General features: G+C 39.9%; 1 protein-coding gene across 1 annotated transcript in view; it reads left to right on the top strand.

The window, feature by feature from the left end:
* Positions 1-12,393: 12,393 nt before the first annotated feature.
* MINDY3 (MINDY lysine 48 deubiquitinase 3) overlaps positions 12,394-14,273 on the top strand; it is an 81,278-nt gene continuing 79,398 nt past the window's right edge. The window contains exon 1 of the mRNA XM_037510665.2: positions 12,394-12,424. The gene's annotated coding sequence lies outside the window, so the exon portion shown is untranslated. The remainder of the gene's footprint in view (positions 12,425-14,273) is intronic.

Below are 14,273 nucleotides of genomic sequence, written 5' to 3'. Positions count from 1 at the left end.
TACCTGCTGTTGCTTCCTGCGAAAAGGTTACAGGAATCTCAAGTAAATTTTAATGAGTTAGATTCTTAGTTCTCAGAACTGATTTATGTGGAGAAGCATTTGAGTTTTTGTGGTAATGCCTGGTTGACATGAATTATCACTAGGTGTACACCACTCCACCACACCATCCTCTTCTTTTAAAGAGTAGCCAAGTTACAGAAACAGAAAAAAAAAAAAAAGTAAATGTCACTGGTGTATTTCTGTTACCTATAAAGAACTAAGTCTATAGAAAATCAAAAGCCTGCTTCCTAGAAATGACTCATCATTAAGTTCTCCTTGTCAGTGAAAATACATTGTTTAAAAAAATAAGAGTGGGGAAGAAAGACTATTTTCTGATTAAGTAACTCCCTTCCCATTATATTCTGCACTTGCACATCCATCCTTGTATCCCTCCTGTTACCAGACGTGTGTGACTCATGAGATTCCATTTGATGTTTCAGTTCAACTGTTTTCCCCTTAGAATGGAGTTTTCTGTCAGAATCTATGAGCAGGAGAAACAATCTGAACATTCTAGGTTTCTGACTTACAAGGAGACCGGTCAACAAAGTAGGAAAGATCAGAAATCACAGTATTAGCTAAAATGTGAAGAAGCATAATGTCATCTTCCCTATAGATATTGTTCTAGAAATTCATAACTCTATAAGGTAAGGGGAAATTTTAGCACTTTGAAAATTTAACCTCTGAAATCTCTATAAATTTCTGAAAAATGCTTTTTAGCTTATTCAACCAAAAATTTTTTTTGTGAAAACCAACTGTTTGGGAAATATAATGAATGATCCTCCTTGTCAGATTCTTTTTTTTTTTAAGATTTATTTATTTATGCATACAAGAATAGGCCAGAGGTGTGGAGGGTGAGAGGATTAACCAGAGACAGAATGGGGAACAGAACAGGCAGACTGACTGAAACACATTGCTGAGGGGAGCAGCAGGTGGGTCAAGAGCCATCTGCTGTGCCTTATGATTATCTCCCTGGCCAGGGATCAAATTTGTGCTGAGTGGCTGGCAATAGCTTCATAAGTTGCATCTTAACCCTTTGCGCCACCAGGGAGGCCATCCTTGTCAGCTTCTATGTTAAGATGTTGGGATTTCTGAGTTAACCTTCAAATACCAACCCACCATGGAAGGCTTTTTTTTTTTTTTTCATTATTTTGCTTTTTCTTCATTCCCTTTCAGCTTTATTGAGATATAACAGATACATAGCATTGTGTAAGCTTAAGGTATAATGTACTGATTTGTTACACACTAAAAAATAATTAGGACCATAGCTTTAGCTAACATGTCTATCACCTCACATAGCTAATATTTTTTTTTTTTTGTGATGAGACCATTATAAGATCTGCTCTGATAGCAACTTTCAAGTTTATAATAGAAATAATTCAGTTCCCTATACTGTACATTAACTCCCCAGAACTTATTCATCTTATAACTGGAAATTTGTACCCTTTTACTAAAGTCTCTCATTTCCCCATCCCATAGGCCCTAGCAACCACCAGTTCACTCACTGTTCCTATGATTCAGCTAGTTTAGATTCTTCATAAGTGATATCTCCTTTGTCTTTCGTCTAACTCATTTAGCAATATACCTTCAAGATCCATCCATGTTGACAAGAATGGCAGAATTTCCTTCTTTCTCATGGCTGTATAACATTCCATACATGCACACACAAATATACACATATACACACACGTATATATTTAGTGCATCTTTTTTCTTTCCACTGTCATTTATAATAGAATTTTATTTCATTAAGAGTTTTTCCATTGTAAAAGGCATTTTAAAAGCTTGTTTTTTATTAATCTTTTTTTCTTACAATGTTTGCTTTCTTCATAGAATTTTTTTAAGATTAATTTATGCATACAAGAACTGGGGTACAGGCCAGAGGTGCAGGGGGTGAGAGGATTCACCAGAGAAAGCGGGGAACAGAACAGGCAGATTGACTGAAATACACTGCTGAGGGGAGCAGCAGGTGAGACAGGAGAGGTCTGCTGAGCCATGTGAGTTAGCTCCCTGGCCAGGGATCAAACTCATGCCATGCTGCAGTGGCTGCGGATAGCTTCATAGTGCTGCGACTTAACCCCTTGCACCACCAGGGAGGCCCTACATGGAATTTCTTTTCCCCTCAGAATTTCTTTCACCAATTCACCTGTCCACCATCACCATAGTCCTGTGTGTTCTTCCCACCCTCGTTATACTCCCTTTCCCTTCCGCTTCCCTGTAGAACATCTCTGTTTTATAGTTGTCTATTTTTGTTGTGTTGTTTTTTTGGTTATTATTTTTTTTACTAGATCCCCTATATTCCTCCTATACCATCCAGTATTTTTTTTTCCTTATGACTTATTTCACTGAGCATAATCCCTTCAAGCTCCATCCATGTTGCTGTGAATGGCATTAGTTTGTCTTTTATGATTTATGCATAGTATTCCTCTGTGCATATATACCACATCTTCTTGATCCAGCCATCTATTTTTGGGCATTTGGGTTGATTCCAAGTCTTATCTATTATAAATAGTGCTGCAATAAACATAGGGGTGCATGTGCTTTTTTGAATTAATGTTATTGTGTCCTTTGGGTAGATCCCTAGGAGTGGAATTGCTAGGTCATATGATAGCTCCATTTTTAGTAGACTGAGGAACCTCCATACAGCTAAAAGCTCATTTTAAAAGGATAGAAATTAAAAGTAATACAAAAAAGAAAAAAAGTTTTCCTTTGTTTTAACACCCCAAAATAACCACTATTATTCTAAGACCTTTGTTTCCTTCTTTACTTTTTTATTTTGATTTGGTTTTGAGATTTGGTTTTGTTTGTTTCTGAGGTAACATTATTTTACAATATTTTTCTATGACTGAGAGATACAGGATCTCCACCTTCAGGTGTTATTACCTAATCTTACATTTTGCATGATGTTTAATATTTCCACTCTAAACCACGCTCTACTATTCTAACACCCTAAAATTGGATAGAATCATTCTTGTATCAGCAAGACTTAGCACTACCCCATTTTAATTGTATTCCCATAATGTTCATCATTATTCATATTTTAGAAGAGACCTTACCAGAGCAATATTAGCCTACTACTTTAATCAATCCCAATAAGAGAAGGTACACAGCATGCTTTTGTATTTATTTAAGATCATTTTGGCAATCCAAGGTATTTTGTAATTTCACAAGTTTTAGAAATTATTTTTTATTTCTGTAGAAAAAGTTACTGAGATTTTGATAGAAATTGCATTAAATCTGAGAGCCACTTGTGTACTATGTACATGAAAAAAAATTTTATCTTTCTATCCATGAACATGAACTGTCTGTTAGCTAGTCATAGAAGACCAAACACTACATGATTCTACCTTAAGTATTGAAAATAGTCAAATTCACTAGCAAAGTAGAATAATGGTTGCCAATGACTAGGGGAAGGGAGAAATGGGGAATTGATATTCAACAGATATTCAAGATGAATGAGGTTCCAGAGGTCTGCCTTGCAATATTATGCTTATAGATTTCTTTAAATACTATATTGTGCACTTAAGCATTGGTTGCAAGGGTAGATCTTATGTTAAATGTTCTTACCACAATAAAAAAAATAGGGACAAAACTGGCCTAAATGATTTCTATAGGCAAAGGCATTGAGAGAGAATAAAATAAATCTGAAATATAGAAAGAAAAGAGAGTAGATCTAATGAGAAAGTTTAGATAATCTAGAGAAAGGAAGGATAAGAATTTGAGTATTCAGTGTATATGTCTGTGTGTGAGAGAAAGAAGATGAAGAAGGAGGAAGGGGAGAAAAAGAAACTAAGGAGTCTTCCTGATGGTGCAAGGGGTTAAGACACAACCTATGAAGCTGTCCGCAGCCTCTGCAGCGCGTGTTCAATTCCTGGCCGGCCAGGGAGCAACCCACATGGCGCAGCAGACCTCTCCTGTCTCTCCCACTGCTCCCCTCAGCTGTGCATTCAGTCAGTCCGCCTGTTCTGCTCCCCACTCTGTCTCTGGTGAATCCTCTCACCCCACACACTTCTGGCCTATACCCCAGTTCTTGTAGGCATAAATAAATAAATCTTAAAAAAAAAGAAACTAAGAAATGTGAGCCAAGTATAACACTCTAAAAATTTTAATTGCTTTTCAAATCTTTGGATATCACACTATTTGAATGAACATAAGAAGGTAATTCAGATTTATATGAATAAGTTTACATCTTTCTATACAATATTGGTGAGATTTTTCCCTAATCATTCCCATTTTCCCATGATAACAGCAACTCCCAAGCCTCGTGGGCTAGTTGCAGCCACATTTGTCTGAGAGAGCTTTTTCTCTGGCCATGCTTTCTATGGTTAAGAATCACCATCATGGATACATAGTCTTAAGTCAAAAGTCCCTCCAGGAATTTGAAATTGGAATTAACAGAATACGAGTCATTTTCTAGAAATAGCTAGACTGTAATATATAAAGGCCTCCCTGGTGGTGCAGGGTTTAAAGAGAGTTCTATCAAGCTATTGCCAGGCACTGTAGCACCAGCTTGATCCCTGGCAGGCTGGGAGCTACCCACATGGTGCAGCAGACCTCTCCTGTCTTGCCCGTGCTCCCCTCAACAGTGTATTTCAGTCAATCCACCTGTTCTGCTCTGGTGAATCCTCTCAGACCCCGCCAGCCCCTACACCTCTGGCCTGCACCCCAGCTCTCTTGTATGCATAAATAAATCAATCTTTAAAAAAAAAACTCTAAAGATTTAAATTGTGTCAAAGAGGAAAGACAATTATTTTATTTTAGAGTTAGTTATTTGATCAGTAAATACTTATGCACATTTGGTTAATTTTATTTCTTATTTACTTTTATGTTTATTTGCTTATCTAATTTTTATAATGGTAGATGATTTTCCCTCATTTATTTGTAAAGAATCGTTTAAATATGAAATATTAGTCCTTTGCTTTAGCATGTGTTTATACATATATTTTCCTTCTTTGTATTTGATGTTCAATTTTCTGTATGTGGGTTTGTGGCAATTTAAAATTTTTCTGAATGTATTATATAACAATCTTTATCTTCTGTTTTTCTGCCTTTGAGAATAACTTAGACATTCCCTCTACATTCCAGTATTATATAAACATTAGCTGTTCCTCTGGGTCTTTTCAAAGAGGTAATCATAACATCCTATTTTTGTTGTTTTTTCTGCCTTCTTTCCTACTTGCTTGCCTGCCTCCTTTTTTCTTATTACATTGACTAAATTTCAAAACAATACTTACCAAAAAGACATAGACTTCATTACCTTGTCTCCATGTTCTGTAGTGAATGGGGAGTCTGGGTAGTGTGAGAGGTGGGGCAAAGATGATACTACTTGGTCCCTGGATATTAGCATCAACTTGGATCCTGTTTTTGCTCAACAGTTTAAAAATTACGTGGATATTCCTCTTTCCAGAGTGTACGCTTACCAAAGCAAATGTTCATGGATCTCTATGTTATAAACTTGCTTAAACCTAAAATTTAATCTTTTCAGTCCCCATTTTGTCACAAAAGAGCATATTGTTTAAAGGAATCTGGCTTATAGTTTGGGCTCCAATACTTATGTTCAGAGTATCTTCAAAAAACTTATCTTCATTGTGATATATGGGGATTATTACAGAGTTGTATATTGACAGTAATTCTGTGAATAAATATGAAAATGTCTTTTGAATCACAGAAACATGCCAGTAAATGGATATTTTGTATTAAAACTTAGCCCAAATAATTTTAAGAATTTCTAGATGTATTCATAAAATGAAAGTGTCCAGTGTATTGATAAATGCATCAGTAACATATAGTCTCTAACTTGGGTTTTTTGCTACCAAATGAACTACATTTTATCTTAGAACTGAATTTTCTATCTATTGACCTACTCTTTGCACCTAACTGATGCAGAACATTCTAAATGTTTGTTTCATTTCTTGATATTTATGTTAACTACAATATTTAGTGTTACTAAAGAACGATATCATTTTTGATTACTTTTTGTCATCTATAACAAAAATGCAGAACTAATTAGCTTAGAAGAGCTAGCTCTTCAGAAAATCACTGAGGAGAATCACAGAAAGTCTCAAACTAATCTTTTTGTCGGTGATTTGCTCAACTTCTTATTACCACCTTCTGTGATCATGCTGTGACTTTGACAGCCATCCTTGAGGAAACAGCAGTTCAGTTAGTGAATGGAAGTCAGAATTAGGAAAGAGGTGGAGCTCAGTGTTAACCTGAATCTGTCTGTTCTCTGTATGCCTGGGCATATGGGTTTATCCAACCCAGGCTGACCCCTATATGAGTTGCTACAACATGAAAGGGATCTCCACAATTGTGTTGTTTCTGGAAGCACTTAACTGCACAGAGGGATCTTGGCAGAGTTATGATCAATGTTGTATTTAACTTTTTCTGTTAAAAAAAAAAAAGAAGAAAGAGGGCCTCCCTGGTGGCTTAGGGGTAATGTCTCAGCGCTATCACTTGTAAGGCCTGAGTTTGATCCCTGGCCAGGGATCTAACCCACATATGGCAAAGCAGACCTCTCCTGTCTCACCTGCTACTCCCCTCAGCAGTTTATTTCAGTAGATCTGCCTGTTCTGTTTGCCACTCTGTCTCTGGTAAATCCTCTCACCCCCCCACACCTCTGGCCTACACCCCAGTTCATCTACACAAAAATAAATTTTAAAAAATTAAAAAAAAAATCACGAATAGGCAATGGGTAATAGCTTACTTTTCTTGGTATCAAAGTGTGGGAGTTTTACTAATACAAAGTAATACTTTAAAAATTAAAATAAGAATATGTAATGATCTAAAATATTAAAACAGGTATTTTGTTCAGTAGCTATCAAGATATATGGCTACCTACTATTTGGGGCTATAAATTGCTTGCTAGACAAAATAGCACACTTGTCCTCCAGTTTCTAGAAGTATAATATATGTTGGAAGAATACAGTCAATTCTATGTCCACAACATAAATTTAACTGTATGAGTTTTTTAAGAAACCTTAAAATCAATGGTTCCTAGGCTATAAAAGCAGTAACAGAAGTTTCTTAAAAACAGTGAGATACTACTGTAATAGGTGCAACTACTCCAATTTTTTTCTCACAAAACTCAAATTATAATACAATGGCACCACCTGTTGATGAAACATGAGAATTGAAATCCTAAATTACAACACAAAGTTATAAAAAACACAATGTCAAATACTGGAGTTATAAATCAGTATTTGACATATTTAACACAGGTCATTGGGTTACAGGGCAGGGAGACGGGCACCCCAGAACCCCCAAACCTGCCTGCTCTAAACAGGTTCTGCCAGCCTCTGCATCAAGACAAAACATACTCAAGTGTGTAAGACCTTCAATGGAAAAGAACTTTAATACAATTAGTGTGCTATACAGAAAAGGGGAAGAATAAATTTTCCAAATCAAGCACCTGAATTTACCCATTCCCTTGTAGGTAAATGCCCAGCCAAGCAGGGTTAGCCCAAAGCAAGGCCTCTGGGGCCCAAAAGCCTAAACCTCCTGATGGGGCACCTCCTGGTGGGGACCCATATGAAAGGGGCAGAAACAGCCAGACAAGTCTGGAAGGAAAAGAGCAAAATCAAAATCAAGATAAAAGCTGCCATTGTTAACCTCCCCACGGATCTCTCACCCACATGTTTCAACCAGTCCAGGATCAAAAAGCAAGCGCAGCTTCTTCACGTGTCTCTGCTCCACATGCCTCCTCCTCCAGGACTCCTTCAGGCTTCAGAAGGGTGGAGACCCTTCTTTCCTTCTCCAGTGCCCTCTCCAGCTTCTTCTCCCTGCTTAGTTCCTCCCTCCCTTGGGTGGGGCACGGAGCCTGGAACCTCCCTTTTTCCTGGGGACCACCCTGTTATAGAAATAAGTATAAGAAAGCAAGTTTCACCAAATACCAAAGCATCAGGATCAGAAAATCTGTGTACTAGGAACAAAATGTAATTAAATTAGAAATTAACAATAAATAGTTTAAGAAATATGTCAACGTTTAATATTTACTTGGAAACAGCTAATGGGTTAAGGAAGGAAAAATAATGAAATCGAAAATATTTGACTTGAATGATGATTATGAAAATACTGTATATTGAGCCTCCCTGGTGGCACAGGGGATAAAGTCTCAGCACTATCAAGCCACTGAAGCATGAGTTCAAGGCATGAATTCGATCCCCGGCCAGGGAGCTAACCCACAGGCACAGAAGACCTCTCCTGTCTCACCTGGTGCTCCCCTCAACAGTGTATTTCAATCAGTCTGCCTGTTCTTTTCCCCACTCTGTCTCTGGTGAATCCTCTCTCTCACCCACCCCTGAACCTCTGGCCTATATACTCCAGTTCTTGTGGGCAAAAATAAAATATATATATATATATATATATGTATATATTTTCTGCAAATACGAGGTGTATATATATATATAATACTATATATATCTTATATATTATATAATTCTTAGTAATTCTAGTAATTCAATTATAATTCTCTATAATTCTTATTAATTTTTAGTACTAAGTACTACATTAGCAAGCATTAGGAATTTGAAAAAAATTAACCATCCAACTCAAGAAGTTAAAATAAACAACATTCTGCAGTTCCTATTGAAATAATTGATTCAAGCAAGAATGTTAAACAATTAGATAGAAGATTACACAGATACTTAATTGACACAGAGCTAAAACAGAGCCCAAAGATTACTTGCCAGTAACATCTTCTCAAAAAAAAAACGCTATTAAACAGACTTTTGACAATTCATCAAGGAACACATAGCATTATCCTTAATGTATTCGTGCAAATAAGTGTTTTTCCATATAATTAATTTATTCAAATTAAATCTAATAAAATATTTATACCTAAACTTCCTATTACAGGAAATAAAAAAACCTACAGTAAGGTACAAATAAAATAATCCCACCAGGAAACTATCAGACATTTAAATAAATCAGATGTTCTAAAGGAAAATTGATCCAGTCCCTTCAAAAAATTAATGTCATGGAAAAAAGAGAGGTTAGAGGAATGTTCCATATTAAGGTATTATTTGGAGAAATGCCACAATTGTCATTGATTGAGTAATAGGCTAAAGAAATTAGCTTTAAAAGTAATTTTGTGAACAATAGCATGTGAATAATACTTGGTAATACTACATTATTTTAGGGAACTACTGGTTTTGCTAGATGTGCTAATAATGTGGCTATAGGGCCTCCCTGACGGCTTAGGGGTTAAATACCCAGGCCAGGGAGCTTACTCACGTATGGCACAGCAGACCTCTGCTGTCTCCCTACTGGTCCCCTCAGCAGTATATTTCAGTGAATCCACCTGTTCTTCTCCCCACTCTCTCTGGTGAATCTTCTCATCCCCACACCTCTGGCCTACACCCCAATTCCTCTATGCAAAATTAAATACATAAAATCTTTAAAAATAAAGTGGCTAGGGGCCTCCCCCTGTGGTGCAGCGGTTGAGCGCTGGGCTACGAAGCTGCCCGCAGCCTCTGTGGCACCGGTTCAATCCCCGGCTGCTCCCCGGCCACCGGAGGAGGGTCCCATGTGGTGCGCAGACCTCTCCTGCCGCCCGCTGCTCCCCTCAGCAGTGTACTTCGGTCCTTCTGCCTGCTCTGCTCCCCGCTCTGGCTCTGGTGAATTCTCTCACCCTCCCGCGCTTCTGACAGTACCCAGTGCTTGCATAAATTAAAAATAAATTAAAAAAAATAAAGTGGCTAAATAGAAAAATGTTTTAGAAAGGCAAACTGAAATAATTAAAGGCATGTGATGTCAGCAATTTATATTTAAAAATTTACCAAAATAGAGTAAAGAAATGATTCCATAGTTAAATCTAGGAAAGGGGCATTGGTGTAGATCTGGAGATGTGTTGGGTTCAGAAAACAGGTTCCTTGGGTTACCTCTGAGAAAAGTTTCACCAGAGTTCCCCTTTCAGCAGTACATGGAAAGTTTCCCCAAGAGGCAGAGACTTTTAGTTATATCCAAAAGTGCAGGTTTATCATATAAAGAAAGGAAAGGAAAGAGATGCCTGCAGACACCTGCATAGACACAAGCTGGCAGGAGAGCTGCATCTCAAGGAGTTACAAGGCAAGGAAAGGGGCACCCTGGAACCCCCAAACCTGCCTGCTGTAAATAGGTTCTGCCATCTGCCGCATCAAGACAAAACACAGAAGACCCTTTAATGAAAAGGAACTTTAATACAATTAGTGGATAAAGAAAAGACAAAGAATATATTTTCTAAATCAAGCACCCAAAGTTACCCGTCCCCTCGTGGGTAAAAGTCCACCCAAATGGGATTGGCCCAGAGCAAGGCCTGAAAGCCTGCCCCAAGTCTAAAGCACCTTCCAGAGGGAACCCACAGAAAAGGATCAGAAACAACCAGACAAGTCTGGAAGGAAAATAGCAAAATCAAAATCAAGATAACAGCTGCCATTGTTATCCTCCCAACGGGTCTCTCACCCACATCTATTTCAGTAAGTCCAGGACCAAGAAGCAAGTGCAGCTTCTTCAAGTCTCTCTGCTCCATGTGCCTCCTCCAGGTCTCCTCATTGCTCTGCATCCTCCTCCTTCCTTCTCCAGTCTCCTCTCCAGTTTCCTCCTCTCCCTGCTCAGCTCCACCCTCCTTTGGGTGAGGCAGGGAACCTGGAACCTACTCTTTTCCTGGGTACTACCCTGTTACAAAGGGACAGATTTGTTAAAAGAGATGCTGTAGGGCAGGGTGGGCACAGGGCAGGTTCTCTATGATCCAAGTAGACCTGGTAAAGAAGCATCCTAGAGCCTTCGGTGGCTTTCATTAAGCTTTTACATGTAGTGCAGCAACCAGGTACACCGCAGGCAGGGGTGCCAGCGGGTCAGGAGGCCCTCAGGCCTCCAAGCCCCCCTGCAAGTCTTCACTCTGGGTTTCTCTGACCTTCTTTCTCTCCCTCTTTCTCCAGCCTCTGCCTTTCTGGGTGACTCTCTCAATACCCCTCCAGAGGCCCACAGAAGTAAACAACACAACAGTGTAACAACTGCAGGTGCCCCATTAGGCAAGGCAAGGCTAATGGTGGGAGGGCAGAAAAGCCTGAAAACCATTTACCCTGCAAATGCCTACATACATAACAGGAAGGCATTCTAGTTGCATTGATTAGTGTTCTTCTCTTTGGGAGGAGGTTCGTTCTGATACAAGGCAGGAAAAGGGACACCCCAGTACCCCCAAACCTGCCTGCTCTAAATAGGTTCTGCTATCCACCGTATCAAGACAAAACATCTAGTGCATAAGACCTTTAATAGAAAGGAACTTTAATACAATTAGTGTGCAACAAAGAGAAGGAAAAGAATATAATTTTCAAATCAAATGCCGGAAGTAACCCATCCCCTCATGGGTAAATATCCAGTCAAACAGGGTTGGCCCAAAGCAGGGCCACTGAGGCCAGAGAGCCTGCCACAAGTCCAAGGCACCTCCTGTGGGAACCTGTAGGAAAGGGGCAGAAGGAGCCCAGCATGTTTGGGACAGAGGAGCAAAATTAAAATCAAGATAAAAGCTGCCATTGTTAACCTCGCCAAGGGCCTCTCACCCACATTTATTTCAACCAGTCCAGGACCAAGAAAAATATCAGCTTCTTCACCTGTCTCTCTGCTCCATGTGCCTCCTCCAGGCCTCCTACTTGCTCTCCATCCTGCTTCCTTTTCAGTCTCCTTTTCAGCTTCTCTCTTCCCTGCTCAGCTCCACCCTCCCTTGGGTGGGACAGGAAACCTGGCACCTCACCTTTCCCTGGGAACCACCCTGTTACAATTCCTTTGTGGAATTGTTACCTATTGTGAAATTAATTGCTTCTAGGGTGTGATTAGGTTGATTTGTAAGGAGTGGTGACTCTGCAGTGACCCTTCATCTCCATATCCCCACCTCTGGTTTTCTTTCTTTCTTTTTTTTTTCCTAGAGATTTATTTATGTATGCATACAAGAACTGGGGTACAGGCCAGAGGTGTGGGGTGTGTGTGTGAGAGGCTTCACCAGAGACAGGGTGGGGAACAGAACACGCAGACTGAAATACACTGCTGAGGGGAGCAGCGGGCAAGACAGGAGACCCACCTCTGGTTTTCTCTAGGAATCTGATACTTGCTATAGCAGTTGGGGCCTAAGAATTTTCCATTTCTATAGCTGGTTTAAGTTTAATGACTATGTTAATCATTTCCACCCCCATCTCCAGTTTCTGGTCTGGTTAGACCTCCATCCTAAATTTTCTACTTAGACTCCATTAGGCATTTATATACCTTTTCATTTTTTATGTGTTTAAAATTTTTATAATAGCATGTTTCAAAAATACAAACCAAGGGAAAATAGAAACAACCTTAGGGTTTTACTATTGTTTGTTTTAAAAGGTGCTAATGTGAGCCAGACTTCTACTTTCAGAGGCTCCTGTCTCAGGTAAGACTGCCCCCCTGTGTTTCAGAAGGAGTGGCAATGAAGGGTTTGAAGCTAAAGTCATTCATCTTTCAGGAAGTATGACATTCTGCAAGAACAAAAGTCCTGCTGTTGGTCATGTCACTAATTAAACTGTTATAGGACAGGGAGAGGGGCAGCCCAAACCCCGCAAACCTGCCTATTCTAAATGGGTTCTGCCATCCGCTGCATCAACACAAAACATAGGAGACTTTAATGGGAAGGAACTTTAATAAAACTAGGAAACAATACAGGAAAGGCAAAGAATCTAGTTTCTAAATGAAGCACCCAAAGTTACCCGTCCCCTCATGGGTAAAAGTCCATCCATATGGGATCGGCCCAGAACAAGGCCCCAAAGCCTGCCACAAGTCTAAAGCATCTTCCAGTGGGGACCCACAGAAAAGGGTCAGAAACAACCAGACAAGCCCGGAAGGAAAAGAGCAAAATCAACATCAAGATAAAAGCTGCCATGGTCACCTCCCCACGGGTCTCACCCACATCTGTGTCACCCAGTCCATGACTAAAAGACAAGCACATCTAGGCTCCATGCACCTCCTCCAGGTCTCCTTCTGGCTCCATCCTGCTTCCTTCCTTCCTCAGTCTCTTCTGCATCCTCTTCCCTTCCTGCTCAGCTCCACCCTCCCTTGGGTGGGGCAGGGAACCTGGAACCTCCCCCTTTTCTGGGGACCACCCTGTTACAGAACCAAGGAGTTGATATTCATACACCTGTTCCTCCTCACAAGATGCAATATCAACTATGAGTCAAGCAAATTTGGATACCTCTTACTGAAGGTAACCAAGAAAACTGGGGCAACAGAATGGAATAAAATTAAAATCAGTTGTAACCCATGATACCAATTTTCCTATCCAGTTTTACTTTTCTGTCCTTCCAGTTTCTATGTTACACCCAATAGATTGTCATCCTTCTTTCAGAATATGAAGAAAACCTAGCAATTTTAATGGCAAAAATTAAACAGTTCAATTATGTATTCATTTACTAAAGCCTCTGTCTAAAGGAAATTCAGTAAATGCTGTGAGGGATTCATAGACAGTCAAGGGGTTAAGACGCAACCTATGAAGCTATCCGCAGCCACTGCAGCACAAGCTCAATCCCCAGCCAGGGAGGTGACCCACATGGTGCAGCAGACCTCTCCCGACTCACCAGCTGCTCCCCTCAGCAGTCAATCTGCCTGTGTGTTCCCCATTCTGTCTCTGGTGAACCCTCTCACCATCACCCCCAACCTTTGGACTATGCCCCAGTTCTTGTATGCATAAATAAATAAGTCTTTAAAGAAATCAAGAGTGGGAGACAAAGTCTGGAGCATTAAGGCAAAGCGTGCTATAGAAATCTAAGGGGAAAAAACTTAGCTATCTAAATGATGGAGGTTAAGAGTGGAAAATTTGGGAAGGAGGCATCACAAGACCAAAAACTGGCTCACACAAAATCAGAAGCTGGAGGTGGGCATAGAAATGATTACACAAGTGATAGAAAAGTGAAGTATCTGGGGGCCTCCCTGGTGGCGCAGAGGGTTAAAACGCAACCTGTGAAGCTATCTGCAGCCACTGCAGCATGAGTTCGATCCCCAGCCAGGGAGGTGACCCACATGGCGCAGCAGACCTCTCCTGTCTCGCCCACTGCTCCACAAAGCAGTGTATTTCAGTCAATCTGCCTGTTATGTTCCCCACTCTGTCTCTGGTGAATCCTATTACCCCCATACCTCTGGCCTGTACCCCAGTTCTTGTATGCATAAATAAATACATCTTGAAAAAAAAAAAATGAAGTATCTGGAGGCCCAGACAGAGGAAGGGATATGGAGATTGAGGGCCATTGTAG

Source organism: Talpa occidentalis, unplaced genomic scaffold (genome assembly GCF_014898055.3).
Source record: "Talpa occidentalis isolate TD23 unplaced genomic scaffold, MPIMG_talOcc4v2.1 talOcc4.14, whole genome shotgun sequence".
Lineage (NCBI taxonomy): Eukaryota > Metazoa > Chordata > Mammalia > Eulipotyphla > Talpidae > Talpa > Talpa occidentalis.
This window is presented reverse-complemented; position numbering and strand designations above follow the sequence as displayed.